General features: G+C 41.4%; 1 protein-coding gene across 7 annotated transcripts in view; it reads right to left on the reverse strand.

The window, feature by feature from the left end:
• Positions 1–20,709, reverse strand: part of LRRC4C (leucine rich repeat containing 4C) — a 1,421,025-nt gene that overhangs the window by 173,291 nt on the left and 1,227,025 nt on the right. For 2 of the 7 annotated variants that reach the window (XM_070804075.1, XM_070804076.1), the window contains exon 1: positions 15,752–17,683. The exons of 4 other annotated variants lie outside the window; for them this stretch is intronic. The gene's annotated coding sequence lies outside the window, so the exon portion shown is untranslated. Of the gene's footprint in view, positions 1–15,751; positions 17,684–20,709 lie in introns of those variants that run through there. One more of the 7 variants, XM_019975837.2, reaches the window with a different exon arrangement.

The following is a 20,709-nucleotide window of genomic DNA, read 5'->3' on the forward strand; positions in this document are numbered from 1 at the left end:
GAGGGGAAGGCAGAACAAATAAAAAGCAAATGAAGTTAAAGGAAAGACTTACTTTGGCATTTCAGTTTCTTGAATCTTAAAAAAAAAAAAAATTAAGATTTTTTTGTTTTTGTTTTTAGTTAAGTAATCTCCTGTAAGAGGCAGCATAGCAAAGCACAGAAACTGCAGGTTTGACCCGAAGTTCAAAAGAGAACTGCTATTTATCAGTTCTGTGATTTGAGGAAGTCATTAAGCCTCTCCAAACTTTCCATTCTTCATACTAAAAAATGCACTTATTTGCCTGTGGGTTCAATGTTGTTACAAAGCTAAAGCATATGGAATAGTACCTACACATAGTAATTACTCAATAAATGTTCCCTATTATTGGTTTCTTTTTAACCATTGGATGCTTTAGAACTGTGGTGTTGGAGAAGACTCTTGAGAGTCCCTTGGACTTCAAGGAGATCAAACCAGTCAATCCTAAAGGAAATCAATCCTGTATATTCTTTGGAAGGGCTGAAGCTGAAACTGATGCTCCAATACTTCGGCCACCTGATAGGAAGTGTTGACTCATTAGAAAAGACCCTGATGCTGAGAAAAACTGAAGGCAGGAGGAGAACAGGATGACAGAGGATGAGATGGTTGGATGGTATCACTGACTGATTGGCCATGAGTTTGAGCAAGCACCAGCAGATGGTAAAGGACAGGGAAGCCTGGCTTACTTCAGTCCATGGGGAACTGGACACAACTGAGTGACTGAACAGCAACAACAAATTATTGGTTCCTGATACTATTGTTATTATTATTGAAATTTTGTAAGACTGTGAGATAAAATATGTAAAATAAACTACTACTACCATATAACAGGTAATCAAAAATGCCCATCTTCTTTTAACTTTCTAGGCACAGCCTCTTCCACCAGTAATTTTCTCTATGAGAAGCATATGAACATGGTTTGAGTCTCAAATCACTGCATGACAGAAGCATGTCATTGCATAAGTATGAATATAGTACCTATACTATGCACTAATATGTCCCCTTCAGAGTGTGAAGACTACAAAAGAGATTGTTCCCAGTCCTAGAAACTTCTGAGCAGTCCTCTGCTTTGAACAGGACTTCTCCACAAATATCAGTATTTGAAGCCCAGACACTTATTTCCTCTAACTCACCCATTAAGAAGCAAAGGATACTGTGTCATATTACCTGAGTCACCATCCCTGGGTGGGCAGAATGGAGAATTTAGGAAAGGATGGCGTGACTGCTGAGATCTTTGCAGTGGCAAATTCAGTGAAACCAAAGCTCGGTAGAAGCACACCCATGGCTGGTGCAATTGACCAGGAGTTTGGGTATTTGAAATTATTTAAAACCTCTACCAATAAAGAGAAGAGGATTCTTTTGTTTTTGCTTATGTTTCCTCACTTCCAAAAAAGCCTGTAAATTCCCTTTCAAAAGCAAGCACTTGTTCCTAAGAGATGAGAGGAGCAATGCAAAAATAGCATGAATGCAGATGAAGTTGTTGCTCTGAAAAATTGATAACTAGAGCCAGATGATTGCTGGAAGAATAGAACTCCTTCAGTTTCAGTTTCACTTCAGTCGCTCAGTCGTGTCTGACTCTTTGCGACCCCATGAATCACAGCACACCAGGCCTCCCAGTCTATCACCATCTCCCGGAGTTCACTCAAACTCACGTCCATCGAGTCAGTGATGCCATCCAGCCATCTCATCCTCTGTCGTCCCCTTCTCTTCCTGCCCCCAATCCCTCCCAGCATCAGAGTCTTTTCCAGTGAGTCAACTCTTCGCATGAGGTAGCCAAAGTACTGGAGTTTCAGCTTTAGCATCATTCCTTCCAAAGAACACCCAGGGCTGATCTCCTTTAGAATGGACTGGTTGGATCTCCTTGCAGTCCAAGGGACTCTCAAGAGTCTTCTCCAACACCACAGTTTAAAAACATCAATTCTTTGGCGCTCAGCTTTCTTCACAGTCCAACTCTCGCATCCATACATGATCACTGGAAAAACCATAGCCTTGACTAAACAGATCTTTGTTGGTAATGTCTCTGCTTTTGAATATGCTGTCTAGGTTGGTCATAATTTTCCTTCCAAGGAGTAAGCGTCTTTTAATTTCATGGCTGCAGTCACCATCTGCAGTGATTTTGGAGCCCCAAAAGATAAAGTCTGACACTGTTTCCACTGTTTCCCCATCCATTTCCCATGAAGTGATATGATTGCTGGAAGAACAGAACTTCTTAGTTGGTTATTAAAACTTCAATACCTATATACAACATAGCATTACAGATAAGTAGAAACAAAATTAATCCTTGTAGCAAGTTACAATGTGAAACAAAATAACCCATCCTTCCTGCTTGCAACCATTGTGAAAGTCAAAGTGAAGTCGCTCAGTCGTGTCCGACTCTTTGCGACCCCATGGACGGAGGAGCCTACCAGGTTCCTCCGTCCATGGGATTTTCCAAGCAAGAATACTGGAGTAGGTTGCCATTTCCTTCTCCAGGAGATCTTCCCGACCCAGGGATTGAACCCAGGTCTCCCACATTGTAGGCAGATGCTTTATCATCTGAGCCACCAGGGAAGTCCTTTGGAACCATTAGACCTATGGTTATTTGTGATTATCTCTGCAGCTGCAAATTCCTCTTATCTCTCAAGAGCCTCTAAATTCCATCTAGGGATGTATTTGACCCTCAATTCCATTCCCTTCAAGGCCGTGATTGGTCCACAGGTGAGCATATGACCTAAGTTAGTCTAATCTCAGGATGCTTTCTGGGAATAATGGGATAAGAGTGTGAATCTTTTTTTTTTCTTTTTTTGGTGGAGGGATGAGGCAGTGCAAACCCAATAGCCTAAGGATGAAAATAGTCCATGTAAGAATACTAAGCCAAGAGAATTATAGAGAAAATAGAGCAAGAATTCCCATGACATTGTTAACATCTGGATCAAATCATAACTGAACTCCATGCACTGCAGACCTTTTCAATTGCATGTCAGTAAATTCTCTGTTTTTGCTTAATCTAGTTAGATCTTTTAGTTTTTTCCAATGTGAAACATCACAGCTGATACAAGACATCAGTTTCACACGAAAACTCTAACATGGTTGAATTTAAACTTTTGATCTAGAATGAATGCAACAAAAATCTATTTCAATTATCCTATCTATTCTTCTTTCAAACTGTAGAGTTATACCAAATGTATCAGGAATTTACCATTCCAAATTCATAAATTCATCTTCCAATATTATTTTTCCTTTTTTTCATTAAGCAATCTGCCCTTAACTATTTTTAATTTTGTTCTGCCTTGAGGCACATACCTAGTGATTATTTCATAATATTGTTGTATGAAAACACCTCTTACATTTTTACAAATAATAGCTTGAGTGTTTTCTACATGCAAGCATTCTGCTAAAAGCTTCACATGCATTATTTCAATTATAATTCGCCACAACTTTGTACTATATTAATTCTCATGCTGCACATGAGAATGTGAGGTTCAAAGCCGTGAGTAAATTGACCAAAGCCACAGATCTAAGCGGGGACAGGTCTCCAGTCAAACTGGCTCCTGTGTCTATGCTGTCAAACTTTCCATCTTACAGAATCATTGGCCAGTCTAAATAAGAAACATGCACAGTACCTGGAATACAGCATTTAGCATTTGGCAGCTACTACCAATGGGGCTATTGAATATGAATATTCACTGGAAGGACTGATGCTTAAGCTGAAGTTCCGATACTTTGGCCACCTGATTAGAAGAGCCGAGCCTTAGAAAAGCCCCTGATGATGGGAAAGATTGAAGGCAAAAGGACAAGCGGGCAACAGAGGATGAGATGGTTAGATAGCACCACCGACTCAGTAGACATGAATCTGAGCAAACTCCAGGAGATGGTGAAGGACAGAGGAGCCTGATATGCTGTAGTCCATCCAATCACAAAGAGTCAGACATGACTTAGTGACTGAACAAGAACAAATGCGGCTATGCTTTGGGAGATAAAATTTGATTCTAAAATTTCTAGTATATGAATCTCCCCCCAAAGCAAAAAGTTCCTCTTTATTTAACAATACAAAGTCTCTGATGACTCAGGGCTTCCCTGGTGGTAAAGAATCTGCCTGCTGTGCAGGAGAAACAGGTTCCATCTCTGGGTTGATAAGATGGGAAGATCCTCTGGAGAAGGAAATGGCAACCCACTCCAATATTCTTGCCTGGGAAATTCCATGGACAGAGGAGCCTGGTAGGCTACAGTCCATGGGGTCGCAAAGAGTCAGACACAGCTTAGCAATTAAACAACAACAACAATGCTAATGACTCATTTAGCCCTGAAATACCCATCATCTCTTTCAGGTGAGTATCTGGGCATTTGTGCCGGGAAGTCTAGAGACAACTTTGATGCCAGTTGTAGGGAAAAGAGAGGGGACCTCTGGGTGTCAGAACCCACTGGCTGCTCCAACCTATCTGTGATGCTCAAAACCCTTCATGTGTCCTTTCTACAAACACCTAGACGTGTTGTGCTTCATCCCGGCCCACACTGAAAGGCCCGGAGCCGCCTTACAATGAACAGTAGACAGAGAAGAATGGGACTGAAAGCTTTAATACAGACAGAGCCTCTGTCCCTTCTTGGCTGCAGCCAGCAGCAGCAGGGTTGGGCCTGAAGTGATGGCGCGGTGCCGGCAAAGCACTTTGGCACATGCCGGGATATGAAAGGCTCTAATGAGACCCATTTCACAATTCACTGGCCACGTGCATTCAGCAGGCAAAGATTTCTTCTGAACGTCCCCACAATATATCCTCCGGCCCAGGTCTGCAACGGGTCCCCCATCACCCACGAAACCAGATCTCTCACTGTCCCCTCACGTCTCTTTCTTTGGCAGTAAAAATCAGCTCAAGGAGAGGCAGCAGCCTTCCTTGAAAGAGGCAGGAGGCACTTGCAAGGCAGAGCTCTCAGGGTCTACAGGAACCTTCCTGAGACCTGCAATGCATGCTAATCCTTCTCCAGTTAAGAGAGTGGGCTCTGTCATAGGAAAGTCATTGTTCTTTCTAATTGTCAGAGACTGCTGCTCTGCACTTGCCTGCAGCGATCCAATTAACATATCACCACAACACCAACCCTTATAATATGTTTTGTGTCCTACCAACAAGGGAAAGCCCCAACCCTGCTTCCAGTCACAGCTTCCATCTAATTAGGTCTTTAATAGGTAAACACAAGAGGGAATACAGAAAGCCAGAGAGGAAGCTCTATGTCTGACTCACTCTCTGCCTAAAAGTGACTCCTGGACTTGGAATATTTTTGTGGCTAATAAGGAAAGAGTTGAGAAGGTGAGAAAAGAAAGAAAAGACAGACAAAAGGGAAATAAGGATGGAAAGATAAGGGCTAAGCATTCAGGGAGGTAGGGAAGGAGAGGGGGAGCATGAGAAGGAGAAGGAAACCCTGTTTGCTGCTTTGGGGAACTGAAAAACATGTAACTTCTGCTGGAAACGATTGCCATGGCAACGTTCAAACAATACAGAAAAAGCCTTCCTAGTTCCATTCTTGCCTTCCTGAACAGCACTGTGTAGACCTTAACTCTTTTAGGATGGCTCCTGACTTTCTGCCTTTTCAGTTAGAAGAAATCACAGTCCCCCAGTCACTCCCCATAATGCATTTGAATTCATTCACCACACCCAGGCTCTGATCCCTGTCCAGGGACCTGCTTCTCTCTAGAGATCCACTAACTATACTCAGACTTCTCTCCGCTCAGGTTACAACAGCCAGGCTCAGAACAGAGCGATCTCTCTCTCTCTGTGTACCTCCCTCCTTTCCTCCCTCCCTCCCTTTCTCTCCCTCCTTCCCCTGAGGTTGTATAAATCAGCACATTCTGAGATCGGCTCACATTCAATCTTAAACTATCCTAGAGAAGCACAATTGTTACATTTTCAAATGCTATGCACCTTAAAAAATGAAACTTTTAGTTACTGAACTTTCCAACATCATTATCAAGTCAATGGTTAAAGAAAACCAAGCTATTGTCTTGAGAATGAGTTCCTTAATACTATGATTCCTAGGCTCAAAAAAAAAAAAAAAAAACTATATGGACCATAGGATATTTATTAAAACATTGCAAATAAATCAAATGATTTGTTCTAGACAGGACCACATCTACAATTACAGATGATTTTAATAATTAGAGGGCAGTAGCAATCATCCTTAGAGAAAAAAAAATAAGTACTCTTTTTTAATCTATGAAACTTAACCACCATCCCTGATACCTATCTTATCAACAAATTATATATATATTTGTTGGCTAGATTCTCTTATATTCCCTCCACTGACTTGGTGAAAATTGATGGAATAAAACACATAGACCCTTCCCAAGCAAACAGGGTTGTCTTAGAGGTTTGCACTTTGGCAGAAGTAAGTATGCATTTGCTATTATTTAGTGGAGCCAATGCTGCACTTGCTTTCTCATTTTCTATGGCTATTATAAGTGAGTACTATTAGTATTATGAGAGATAATAATAGCAGCCCCTAAACGGGGAAGAAAACATCTAAAACTAGAAGAAAAACATGGAAAATATACTGAAAGAAAAGCATATGTTCCAATTCAACATATTCAAGACATTTGTATTCAAAGATTGAAGAACAAAATTAAACCGTAATTAAATGGGTCTTACCATTTAGCATTTTCACTTAACTTCAGTGTCTTCTGCTGTTTCTTATGAAAGAAAGGAGGAAGACTCCTTCTAAAGCATGAAACCAGAGCATCTCCTGTGAATATATATCTGGCTCCATAAAACCAGGTATTTGCATGTGAGCTGCAAAAAGTGACTGCAGCTCACCAAAGTTTTAATCCAGACACTTTTAGTAAGGAGAATATCTTTTTTTATTCTCCCATTGCATAAGCCCTTATTTGGGCATGACCCAAAATTAAAAGTCATGGTTCTTTCCAATAGTCATTGCTAACTAAGAAGGTCCCCTTTATACAACTGTGCAGCTCCTGTGATGCCCAGCTCCAAGTCAGGCCTTCACTTTTAGGAACAATATTCTTTGCAAACAATGCCATTAAGGAGCATGCATTGCCAAACTTGCACTAAGCCTATTAGCAGCTCTAAATTAGAGCATAAGATTAGCACCAAAATATATTTCCAGAACTATTTTAAAGACTGGAAGCCTCAAAGACAACTCTTATCAATATTTCAAAAAGCCAATTAGAAATCATGCATGTATTCCTATAATGGCATACAGTCTTTTGCAAAACATCTTTTGGCTCAGTTTATATCAACTCAAGGTCACAATGTTCAATCAGCACATTACAAGAATGGTGATGGGCATGCATATGTCTGTAATTAGGAAAGTGGAGGAACAAGTTGCAATGCATTTATTGGGAAAAGTTAAGTTTTGAAATATGGATCCCTAGAGGAAAAAGAATAAAAAGTTGATCTTAGTGGGGAAAATATTGGGAAAATAATGGCCTGCACCATAGACTGAATTCAAGGAAGCTCTTCACCCAAAGGATGTGTTAGATCAGTCCACTCCTTCGATGGCTCTACCAAAATACATTTGAATACTCCTGTGCACTAAATTAACTAGATGTGGGAGAGGATAAGCAGGTAAGATGAGGTTCTTTTCCTAAAAGAAGTCACAATCTAGCAGGTTTCAGCCAAGTAGACATTGATATAAGAGTAATCAGAGCTACCACAGCTCTATGAACAAAATGCTGGTGTAACAGAGACAAGAGGGTCTAGGAGAGCTGGGAAAGATTTTCCCAGAGGAAGTAACTGGCACTGAAATTTGACCTGTGAAGAGTAGATCCCAGGCAAACGGAGTAGCTTTCACAAAGTTGGAGCCAAAAACTCGCCTGGGATATCTCCAGAGAAATAAAACATTCAGTATGGCGGGGAGACCAGGTCGTATGGTGGTAAAGAATCCACCTGCAAATACAGGAGACACAAGATGCAGGTTTGATCCCTGGGTCAGGAAGATTCCCTGGAGTAGGAAATGGCAACCCACTCCAATATTCTTGCCTGGATAATTCCATGGAGAGGAGCCTAGCAGGCTACAGTCCATGGGGTCATAAAGAGTCGGACATGACTGGGCATACATGCATGCACCTCTGGAATGGCAGACAGACGAGAGGAATAAACAGGCTGGTCAGAGTGTGTATCATTAGGAGAAGAATCTGAATCTTATTCTATATTCATAGAATATAGAGGAAGGAATGCTCAGCTTTATTTCTTAGTAAGGTCCCTCTGAAGGAAATATGAATGATGGACCATATTGAAGAAGAGTTAGCATCAGAAAGATTAGTTAAGAAGGTATCTAGGAAAGAAACAATAAACACTGGACTGAGGGATAGAAAAGCTAAGTTTGAGACAGTGAGTAAATGGATGAATAATTTGATTAGTGGTTAAAGAGATATTGATATGAAACTGAAAATATATAGGCTTCTGGAGATAAAGCAGATTTATGTATACAAGATGGCGGAGGAATAGGACGGGGAGACCACTTTCTCCCCCACAAATTCATCAAAAGAACATTTAAACGCCGAGTAAATTCCATAAAATAACTTCTGAATGCCTGCAGACAACATCAGGCACCCAGAAAAGCAGCCCATTGTCTTCGAAAGGAGGTAGGAAAAAATATAAAAGACAAAAAAAGAGACAAAAAAGGGAGTCCCGGGAAGGAAGTCTTAAAAAGAGAAAAGTTTACAAACACCAGGAAACACCCTCATTGCTGAATCTGTGCTGAGCCTTGGAAGCACAGAGGGCAACATAACAGGGAGGAAAAATAAATAAACAATTAAAACCCACAGATTAGGAGCCCAGCGGTAACTCCCCAAGCGGAGAAGCAGTGCAGACGCCTGCACCCGCCACTAGCAAGCGGGGGCTGGGCAGGGAGGCGCGGGCTGCATGGCTTAGAGTATGGAGATAAAGTAATCAAGTACAGTAAGTGTATTAGGTTTGTGAGGCCTACAGAAGACCAGGTAAGAAAGTGAGATCTTGCTGGCCCTGGAGATTTAGGACTTGTCAGATTATGCAAGGTGGTTGAGGCCAAAGATTTGAGTATCATCTCTCCAAACAAGACCAGCAAACATCTCAGAGATGCAAAGAGACTGGGAATATAACTGATTCATAGAAGAGGCTTTCCACGTTTCAGGAGACAGCAGGAGGACAGGAGGAGGATAAAGTGAAATGAATAAAGGAGGTGATAGAAAATGGCAGATCAACCCCACAGGAAGAGTTTCAGAAAGCCAGTGGCACCAATGGTACTAAGTGCTACAGAGCTCAAACATCACAAGGACTGAGATCAGGTGATGGGGAGGTGGGCTTGCCCACAAACAGGAGTCCACCAGATTTGTAGGATGCCATTAACAAAACTCTGAACTTATTATTAGAATTGACCTTATTTTCCATACGATCATGAATTTCCAGATGATCTCACAGCATTTTGCAACAAAGTCTGACCAGTAGTTGTGTTGAGTGAGTTAGGACAATTTTTCTCCAAGTCTTTCTTAAAAGTTATCTCTTTCTCAGGTAGGGGCACACTTGGATATTAAAAACAGACTGACCAAAAGATAGATGCAAGGTATTCATAATCTAACATCTGATTGCAACCTTTGTTTCAGCAAACAGGAAAACTACAGATATCTGAGTCCCAATTAAGATATTCAGTTTGAGTATCAGGATAGAGGACAGTGAGCTGTCATGCTTATTTGTTACCAGGGCAACATGTTTGCTTTTACTGATTCTGATCCTGTTTCTAAAGTCCTGAAAGATGGAGCTCCTACCTCCAGCTTTATCACTTAGTTGTTGGATAACCTTAGACCAATTACTTATCTTCTTTATGTTTCAGTTCCCTAAGTGAGAACTTTGGAGAAAAATATGTTATATTATCACCATAGTGCCTAGTACATATCAAATGCTCAATAAATGGTAGTTACTATCATAATTATAAAATTACACCCATAACCTCATGAGTATTGAAAGCACCCACAAGCATAAAAAGCTGTCATCGGCTTATGCCTAAGTTGAAATAAGTTTGTTAATCTTACATAAGTTGTTCATTATTTTTAAACTTCACTATGAATCTGACATTGGAAAACATTATCAAAAATAACATTATCCACTTTGAGAGCAAAGTTGCAAAAGATCCTTATTTACATACTCAGTAAATGTAAAGCGAAACACTCACAGACTTTCGGTTAAATGTTCCCTTTTCTGTGGAAAATAAGCAAAGAATTCAACAAGAAGAAAGAAAGTGCACTAGCATTTACTGTGTACTCATCATGTGCCAAACATTTAGACATCTTAATTAGTGCTCCCAAAATAAATGCCAGAAAAATGATCTCCATTTTTATGGTTGAACAAAACTGAGACATAGCAAGGTTAACTTTCCTACTTAGGATCCTCCAGCTAACAAGGAGTGAAAACTATTTGAGATCCAGTGTTTGCCTACTCCAAGTTTATTCTATTTCCCCTTCACACGCTCCAGATGCTTTCTTTACCTTTTTACTCTACATATCTGTCATTGTGGCACAAATTCTGCCTTTCTCACAGAATACAATGCTGTTCTCCACGTTTTGACAAGCTGGGATCAGAGATTTTATATGTTTTCAACTCCTAGGAGTCTTGAATTTCTTGGTAGTCAGTTATGAATTCAAAATCCTAAAGTCTTAGTGTTTGAGAGATTCTTAGTTTTTAACCATTACTTAACAGGAAAGAATATAAGGCCAACCTAAGAGAGATGAGGTGATTTTATCAACCATTAACAGTCCATTATTGACAGCACTAAGATTAAGAAAAGTACACTCTATCACAGAGCTTTCAGATCTCAGCTTTTCCAACAGAAAGAAGCCACTCAAAGGGTGCTTAAAATCTCTCTGTGTGTGTGCAGGTATCACAAGACACATAGACAGAGCCATTACGCTCACTGGTATTTTCATTAAGCTTCCACAGATTCCTAAAGACCAGGCTTCTTATGTGTATACACCTGCATTTGAGTTCTTTGGAGGTGATTCTCTTAATTAAGTTCAATTAGACATTCAAGGAATATCTACTGCAGGCACGCCAGTTGTCAGGCACTCTTCTGAGGTGCTAAGGACACACCAAAGAACAGGTAAAATCCTTACCCTCAGAGAGCGTTACAAGCAAACTGTTTCTGCCACAAGACCTGCCCAATCAAGTTTCAACTGCCAAATTGACATTTCTCCAGAGAAATCATTTTGAAGAAACATGCAATAGACTCTTGATCCCTTGGAAGCATCTTCTAACACACTGTTTATAAGCTATTATTTTGTATGCCTATATTATAAAATACTTGTCAATCTAAAGTTTACAAGGACAGACAGTACATTTTCCACAATTCATAATCTTTCTTAAAGAAACAGCATTCACTAAAGCATTTCCAAATATGTTTTGAAAGTCTAGGACCTTACCAAAAACAGTTAAATCTATTTGTGTTACTCTAACCTTGTCTATAAATTTTTCATTTTTTAATCTATATCAACAAGAATTTATATGAACAGCTTCCCTCAAACAAGATCCTATCTGTTTTTTGCAAACTGTGTGCTACCTAAAGTAAAATCAGTGATGCTCAATTTAAATGTGCATTTTTTGAACACGCTGTGCATGGCATATGACAGCCTGATTCCATCTTCATATCAGTCAGCCCCAAGAGGTTGTTGTTTTTACCTCTCTTTTACAGACAAGCAAACAGGCTCAGAGAGGTTAATGGCTCACATAACACATGGGACCCAGTGGAAACCTGAGTATTCAAATCAAGATGCTGGAGTTTGAGTTTACTCAATTTCTCAGTCACCTTTAAGAAGCACACCAAAAAGTAAAATTAGCAAAATGGTAAGAACGTTCACAAATGATTTCCAGCTCTTTTTAAGATCAGTGAAAATAGTTAACTTGGGGATGCTTTTCCAAAGCTAACATAGAATTCAAATTGCTTTCCTAATTGAAAAGAAGCAGTGCAAACATCCAACGGGCAGCTCCTCAGCCTGACTGTTTTATCCGCAGATGAGACATCAAGAATACTAATAATTAAAATAGTAGGATTCTTTTTCCCTCAGAGGGAGAACAGGTTTCCAGAAGCATATTGAGGAAATGGACAGAACTTTTGGCTGCTGATGTAGAGAATGAAATTATAAACTGTGACCCTGACTGACAGTCTCAGAAAACTACTGGCGAGTTGGTGTTGGAAGATTTGCATGTGCAAACAATAAGACACATATGTCCACATGAAATCTTGATCCCATAGAGTCTAGTGAGTCTTTATCCTTTCACAAAATGAAGATATATAACTAACATAGGGGATTCATTACAACTAGGAAGACCGTGAATCCAAATTGTGGATTTGGGTATCTTAATATTAGTAATGTAATTTTAAACCATCTAAATTAATCATATGATTGCCAAGAAATCTGCCTTTACTTTGTGCATTCCACATCCAGGTAATGTAATATGTAGCCAAAATTATACCATTAATATATAACTATCTTCTGCAACTTTTAGACCAAAAGAACATAGAACACAAGAATAGCAATATTTTCCCCTAAAATCTCATTTAAGTATTACTTTGGCTGAGACTTATTTTTCTAAGAAAATCTTGATTTTCAATTTCCAGCTTGAAGCAATATTTCATATCTAAAATGATATATCACAAAAACTCTCTCCTCATAAGACCTCAAAAGAAGAATCTGGCAACTACTGTAGGGTAAGTTGCACATTTGCTGGTTCTTAAGTGTAGCCATCAGAACTTGTAAAGTGCTTGGCCAGCCTGTATTCATTCCTGGGAAGTTAATCCAAATTAATCCGAGAACAACCATAACAAACAGCTCTCCTTAGAGAGCCTATTAGGCTGGGGCTTTGCATACCATTACTTTAAATTCACACGACCGTTCTAATTTGTTGAAGTCCAATTTGTTAATATTATTCCCATCCCACAGTTGAGAACACTGAAGGCCAGGGAAATTAAAGGTATTGCCTGAAGCTCATAGCTGTTAGAGGAGGAAGGCATTTGAGAAGGTAACTTGAAGCCCTGCAAAACTTGGCAGCTTTGGGGCCTGTGGTCTTCAACAAATTCCAGTATACAGTTACCCTGCTCACAAATGTCACTCAGAGGGTACCAACTTCAGTCCTGAAAGAAGCTCATGAACTAAGTTTCCAGATCTACAGTTGGCCACAGTTCTTTCATCAGTCCATGAGCAAGTTGCCTAAAATACAGAGCCAACTCTGATTGCCAAACCAAAGGAACTAAACCCCAGTCTGGGCAATGCATGTCCTGAAATGTTGTACTGGTGACGTGATTCACCAGCCTGAAAAAGGATGACATCCTTAGATGTTCCATCATCTCCAGATTTGAAGAACAGCTTCAAGCGGAGGTGGGTGGGAGGACACATTCCAGCCCACGATGTTAAACACATTCATATTTTCTCTCTCTATCCCCCGTCCCCTTCCCCCTCTTTCTCAGTAAAGTTTGCATGTGGGTGTAAATGTGGAGAGGGGGTGAAAATGTGAAGGGGAGGGATGCACGTTGAATCAGAGGAGCAATGAAGAAATTTTGAAGTCAATAAAGAAGGAGAGAAAAAAAGAAAGAAGGCAGGGAGGGAGGAAAGAAAGAAAGATAAAATGACAGACAGAAAGGAAGAAAGAAAGAAAGGAAGATAGAAAAATCCCCTTTCCTGATTGGCTGATTGCATGGCTGGGTTTCCCATGTGAATCCCAGAGCTGAGCTACGCAGCAAAAATCCTCAGAGTACACTTTTTGCTTGTCCTTTTTTCTTTTTTATCAGTGGTGCTAAGTTGCAACTGAGTAGGAACTTGACAAAACTGGTGTCAATCTATGACCACCACTGATGACTTAACAGTGGTCACATAAAAACAAAATAAACATGAAAAAATATCTGCAAAGAATAAGATATGCAGAAGCCTACAGGGATCTCAGGGGGGTGGGGGGACAAACACAGTCCTGTAAGATTATTTTCATGGGTCAGTAAATGTAGTGCCTGAGCTGTGTCCCAATTGGAAACATGTGCCCAGAAAAATAAATTAGAGAAGTGCTCAGCTGTAGGCTAGTTTAGTTAGGGGTAATGAAAAGGATAAGAATAGATGATGTGAGTGAAAGAACAGACTCAGAGGCTTTTAGCAGGGAGTTTCTGGTTTCCATTATCATTCTCTAATATAAATCTAACTCCACAGTTGTTTAATGACTCTCCAGGGACCACCACTCACTGGAATAAATGTGCCCAACACCAAAAAGGACCCAGAAGACTGCTGCCTTTCATCTCTTTTAGGATATGCCAGCAACATGGATCATTTTTTTTTATCTTTTAAATAGTATTAAGGGGAGGGTTATCTGAGTTCTTCTACTAACTAAAAAAAAAAAAAGACTTAAGAAAAGATATGAACACTAGAGATGGACTACCTTTGAGGTCTGGAATGTCAGGAGTTTACTGCAAGCTCTCAGGATAAGTACCTTCCTTGACCCTTCTAGATAAACATGGTAGCTTTGGGGAGAGAAGTCATTCCTTCCAAGTATGACTGGTTCCTGTCCAGTTTGGATCCTAAACTGACTTTCATCAGCTCTTGTGGGAGTCACCTGTTTCCTATGATCTGGCCATTCACCAAAGAGTTATGGCTTTTCCAGGCCTCAGTTTCCTTTTTTATTGGCATGAAATCTCTGAGGAGTCTTCTGGTTCTAAAGTTATGTGAGTCTATGATTCCAATAGAAGGCCCTGGAGAGAAATACCAGAAGACTGACAGGCAGAGTTCTGTTATAAAATAAAACTAAAGAAAAGCCAGCTCTCTGACCCTGGCAGCGATGGGGGACGGAAGAGATGAAAAGGGAGATCTTTCAGACCCTCAGGCTCTCTAAGCCTTTTCAACCTTTTTAAAAAATTTCCTTCAGTGGCCTCTTTCCCCCAAGACAAAGCTGGCAGAGGAGAAGCAGTGATGCTCAACCCTCAGACCTTTATCTAAGTTGCCACAGGACACTAGATTTCTGCCTCTTTCTTAAAAAGAGCCCTTACCTGATCATGTTGGGAAGGTTTCTGGCAAAACTGAAGGCAACTAACTGTCCCCAGGCACCTTCATGGACAGCCTCTCTGTTACTCACAGAAGTGGTTAGAAGGGGGTGGGGTTGAAGGGGGTGATCCTCTCATTCCTAGCACTGGGGAGCATCTAGGTACCTTCCAGCTTGTGTGTGCAAGAGAGATGTGCAGCCAGCCAGCCGCTGCTCTCCATCACTTCCTCCCCCATCCTACCCCCCCTCCCTCCACCCACCCACCCACCACCGGACAGAAGCCATCCTTCATCTGCTGGGTTTATTATCATATTTTTGTGTTAATACATTCTGTTGATCTGCGATGTCAGGTTGGATAATGAAATTTAAATTGGGTCCCTTCGATTTCCAATGGCTAAACATCTGTGAATCTAACTCTGGAGCTGCCAGGCAACTTAAACGCATTCTTGAGTGTCAATCACACAGCACAAGGCACCCCACACTGCAGCGGCTTTCCTGGGGAAAAATTTTTTTTTTCCTGATGAACATTTGCAAAGGCGTTTGCCTGGGTTGCAGACAACCTGCATCATTGTAGCAAACCAGCTTATCAGTGATCGCAGCCCAGCAGCCCAATGGAGCAATCGTGTGGGCCACCTTCTCCCTATTTTCTGGCCTCCCACAGCCAGGTCTTTAGAAATCACACTCAGGGGGTGAAGGGATAAAGGAATCAGGGATGCTAAATTCATGGCCATTTTCTTCACCAATACATAAGAAAAAAAAGGTTCACTCACTGTATTTCAGACTGATCACAGCAACATCCAGATGGATATCCAGGTGGTTAAGAACAAGCGGAAAAACGCATGATCTTGACACCAAAAAGAAAAAAAAAAGGCGGGGGTGGGGGGAGAAACGAGGTTGATGAAGAAAAATCCAACTGCAATTATCCGTCAATTTTAGTCAACATAGGCACAAATCCAACTGTCCTCTGCTGGCTTCTCTCCCCCAATCAATGCCTCATTCTGCCGCGGTCAACTTTTCTTCTCCGAAATTTCTTTGCAGATGTATTATTAATTCCCTCTCCTCTTGTGGGAAATTCAAAAAGAAAACACCACCATATCAAGTCTTTACTTTCCTAAAAAAGCCCCAAACTTTTCATTCCAAAAATATCTCCTTGGCTTACTTTCTCCTTTATAGAAAAAAAAAAAAAAAAAAAAGCACATACTTTTGTTTGTGAATCCACGGTTCTCCATTTCCAATCATCCTTTTGGGGAGGGGGGATCGCTGTTTTTATGGTTAATTATTTATGTCAGAATACATCAACCCCCGCGGGTCTGACACTGGTTTATTTCATTTTTCAATGCTCCCTGTGTGCACATATACACATGTGTGTTAAGATCCAGGTCTCACAAGAAAAAGCTTCATTCTTCCTTCTCTCTTGCACAATCAGTTTATCCACTGCGTTCGGTTCCAAGAGATAGCTGCGTCCCGCATCCTTCATTTTTGCAACGCACCCAACCGCCACCGCCACCAAAAAAAAAAAGTCTCGTTTTACATCGCCGATTCCTCTCCCCAACCCCCACCTCGAAGAAGAATTTGGGGCTCAACTCCCCCCACTCGCCACCCTTCCGGCCGGCCCCTTCTCCAAAGATCTGATTAGATTTCTCATCACAACCCAGTGCGCAATTGGATTTTTGATTTCAGCCACCCGGCCAGCCACCTTCCCCTCTCCCTCCAAACTCTCTGTTATATCCTGTCTCCTTCCCTCCACCGCCTCTGCAATTTCATAATCTCACGTTAAATGGAGTGCGGGGGGCGGGGGCGGGGGTAGGGGCGGAGGTAGTGGAGGAAAATTTCAAGGCTCCGTCAGCTGTCAAGAAGAAACCCATTCCTTCCCCCAGCTACTTCGTTTTCTTCTTCTTTTTTTAAAAGCTCAGGGTGGCTTGCGCTTCCTCTGTCCCCGCTCCCACCCCCGGCACCCGGTCCAGATTCTCCAGGTGTAGCAGAACTCCACGGTCAGGGCTGGGATCACGGGGGAGACGCGTGACGCTGTCCCTCGCCGGTGGCCCCTGCCAGCCACCGGGTCCCCTTCTCATCCATCAGCGGGCTGCGAATCCAGGGGCGCCGCGACGAAAGAAGTTCAGATTGGGCTTTTATTTCAAATAAGGAGGGCGAAGCGAGGGGCTCCACGGGGGTGTGAGGCAAGTGAAAAAAATAATAAGGAAAGAGGATAGAAAATGGAACGAAGGCGGTTAAAAAAAAAAAAAAATCCTTAGTCGCTGGCTCCTCTCATCCTTCTCGAATGAAACTGCAGCTCTGATCTCATTTCCAGCTGCGTCGGGTACATTTTGGAGCCACAAGTTGGTCCCTCTTCTCGCAGACCTTCCCGACGCCGGCTAGTCCTCCGCCAAGAGATGCGTTACCGGGAGCGCAGCTGCTCCGCGCGGTCCTTAGCGCCATCGCCCCGGCTCGCGGCTCCCAGCGCGGCATAAACCCCAGTCCCCTTCCATCCACTTCGGCTGGAACTCTCTGCCTCCCCCGCCCGATCCTCTCTCCCCTCTTTTCCCTCCGATATTAAATGCGCTCCCAGGGCGGGCGGCAGCTCCTTTCTCTAAGCCAATGCCACGTCCCGAAGGTTTGCGTCCCCGCTCCCCAAATCTCCTTTCGGACTGCGGTCCCCTTCCCTCTGCCCCTCTTTCTTTCCCTTTTTCCTTTCCCTTTCTCTGCTTGTGATCAGTAAAATACAATTACCCAATTACCTCCCATCATCTTAGCACTGATTGGTCAATTGCATTAACACTTGAAGTCGGGGACGAGGGGATTGGAGCCTCTGCGGTGTGGCACCGCTGCCACCTGGAGGGCAGAGCCGGAACAGCCGTGTTTCAGAGCCACCCCCGCGCTTGGAGGTTAGTAATCAGCAGAGAAACTCAGGGGTGGTGGTGTGGGAGAAGTTATCTTTTTTTGTTGTTTTTTTTTTTCCTCTCAAAGCCTGGCTGTTTTCATCCTGAAAGCCAGGAGTTGGAGCTACAGAGGGGAAGACATAAAAATCAAATCACCATTAGCATCCTGAAATATCAATTACACAATGCTATTGCTTTCATTGAAAGCTGAACACGAGCTTCTTCCCTCCCTAGGTAAGGAGGCTGCTCACAAGGTAAGGATTAACACAGTACTGTTACCTAGGATGTACTAGTCGGAATCTAGGAGGAGCTGAAAAGCGGCCAAGGAGGGAGCGTGTGGTCCTGCAGGATAAAACACCAAGAGGAAACACGGTAAAGGCGAGACAGGAGCCTTCAGCCTATGCAGTGTTGCAGTAAATTGGCCTCTTCAGTTTGCACAAGACATCCAGGACAGTTTGACAACTCAATTCCAACATCCCTCTCTCCTGGTTATGGGCTTTTCCATCAACTTATTTTAGGGGGAGGGGCAGGTGGCATATTTCAACTTCACTGCATCTTAGAAAGATGGAAGGGCCCACATAATAATATGATTAATAACATATTTATGTGGATTTCTTTCTCCACTATACAATTGTCAGAGGCTTTTTCTGTAAGCTATAGTTATATTTTATGCCATTCACATATGTGACCTTGAGATTTGAAATAGATAAAATGAATGATAATTCAGACAATAAAGCATTATATTCATTGGGAGAGGAAGGGAAATAACTATTTCTTTGTTTCAGGTTGCATCATCAATGATTTCTGTTCTGGTTTACTTTTGAAAAGTCAGAATATGTACTTGGCTTGAAAACAGTTTTAACAGGCAGTAGACCACTGACTTAGCAGCAGCCGCAGCAGCAGACCACTCTATTCCCATGGACCGAGGAGCCTGGTGGGCTGCAGTCCACGGGGTCACTAAGAGTCGACGTGACTGAGCGACTTCACTTTCACTTTTCACTTCCATCCATCTGAGAAGGAAATGGCAAACCACTCCAGTGTTCTTGCCTGGAGAATCCCAGGGATGGGGGAGCCTGGTGGGCTGCCCTCTATGGGGTCACACAGAGTCGGACATGACTGAAGCGACTTAACAGCAGCAGCAGCAGACCATTCTATTAAAGCACATTATATACTTAACATTTGAGTCTTTATGTTACAAATCATAATGAGTAGGGACATTCAACAGAAAGGGAGAAAAATTTTACTAAGGAAACATTAAAGGCATATCGAAATTCACACCAAATGTTACACATTTTTTCCTATTCCCTTTATAGTACATGGGTATTTCCTCCTTTGAGGTCTTCCCAAGTGGCTCAGTGGTTAAGACTTCACCTGCCAATGTAAGAGACACAGGTTCCATCCCTAGGTCGGAAGATCCTCTGGAGGAGGAAATAACAACCCATTCCAGTATTCTTGTCTGTAAAATCCCATGGACAGAGGAGCCAGGAGAGCTACAGTCCATGGGGTCGCAAAATAATCAGACACGACTTAGTGACTAAACAATATTTCCTCATTTAGAGTTAAAAAAGAACTACATCTGTATATTTCTTTGGGTACTAAGCACATATTCTAAAATGTATTACTGATGTCAGCACCTGCAAGAAAAAAAAAGCCTTTCTTTACACATGGATTGTAATTTACTTAATTTCTCTGTTTTTGGATAACTTTGATATAGTTATGAATTGCATAAAAGGTGAATTTGTTCAGGGGTAACAGCATTGCTTCTATTTTTAAAAGACAACTGTATTGACTGATTCAAAACTCTAGTGGGCAGTTGACTGTAAGTTTAATCTGTTTTTTGAAGCTCTTATCCTTATATGCCAATTACAGTTTACCAACTAATAAACCATTAAAAAGTGCTTTCACTAGCTGCTCTAGATAGCTTCAAAGGAATCTACCTTCTGGTTCTGAACTAAGCTAGAAGCCATTTGAAATGAAAATTTTCCTTTTAGGGATTTTGACAGCAAGGGAAAGGCCAATGATTTGTTTTTCAAAGATGATTATCAGCTACCTACCAGATATATTTAAAGCCTTTCAGAATGAATTAATCTATCCAACAAAGCAGTGGTGAAGGATCAGTGTTAGTTAACCAACAAGCAAAAGGAAGATCTTCCCTTTTCTATTTACCTTCCCATTCAGCAGCTACAATTTCTTTTCCTACTTCAGTTGCTCCTTCACACCATATGACCTTGAATTAGTCATTTGGCTTTCATTTTTTGATTCAAACTCAACACAGTGTTTTGGGGTCATCCCTATGGCATGGTTTTCTTTTGCTGACTTCTCATATACTTCAATCACTCACCTTATTTAAAACTCAAAACAACCCCTTGAGAGATTTGTAAAGATGAGGAAAGTGATGAAAAAGCTACATATTTGGTAAATATGTGTTTTCAAGACATAGGCAAGTCTTGAACTCACATCTACTCAATTCCAGTTCTTCCAATTTTGCTACAGTTTCTAGATTTCAGGGACATATCTAAGACAGTCATAGGTGTGCACACTAACAGCACTGAATCCCAGAGATGCATTTGTAACTCCATGGGGGAAATTGACACATTTGTCTCAGAATGATCTTACTCAAAGAGAATTGAAATAAGTAGTCCACATGCTAACTGTCATACAAATGCACACACAAACTAAATTAACTAATGACATAAATACAGATATTTATTAAGTAGCAGTAGCCAGATACTGTCATTGATGACAGCATATGTGTTTAAGTAAAATTCTTCATGAAAGTTCTTTTACAGGAAATAATTGCCCAAAGAGTAACGGATTGATCATGTTGTCACACTTCCAGTTAGTTCGTTTAG

This window comes from Bos indicus, chromosome 15, assembly GCF_029378745.1.
Source record: "Bos indicus isolate NIAB-ARS_2022 breed Sahiwal x Tharparkar chromosome 15, NIAB-ARS_B.indTharparkar_mat_pri_1.0, whole genome shotgun sequence".
Taxonomy (NCBI): Eukaryota; Metazoa; Chordata; class Mammalia; order Artiodactyla; family Bovidae; genus Bos; species Bos indicus.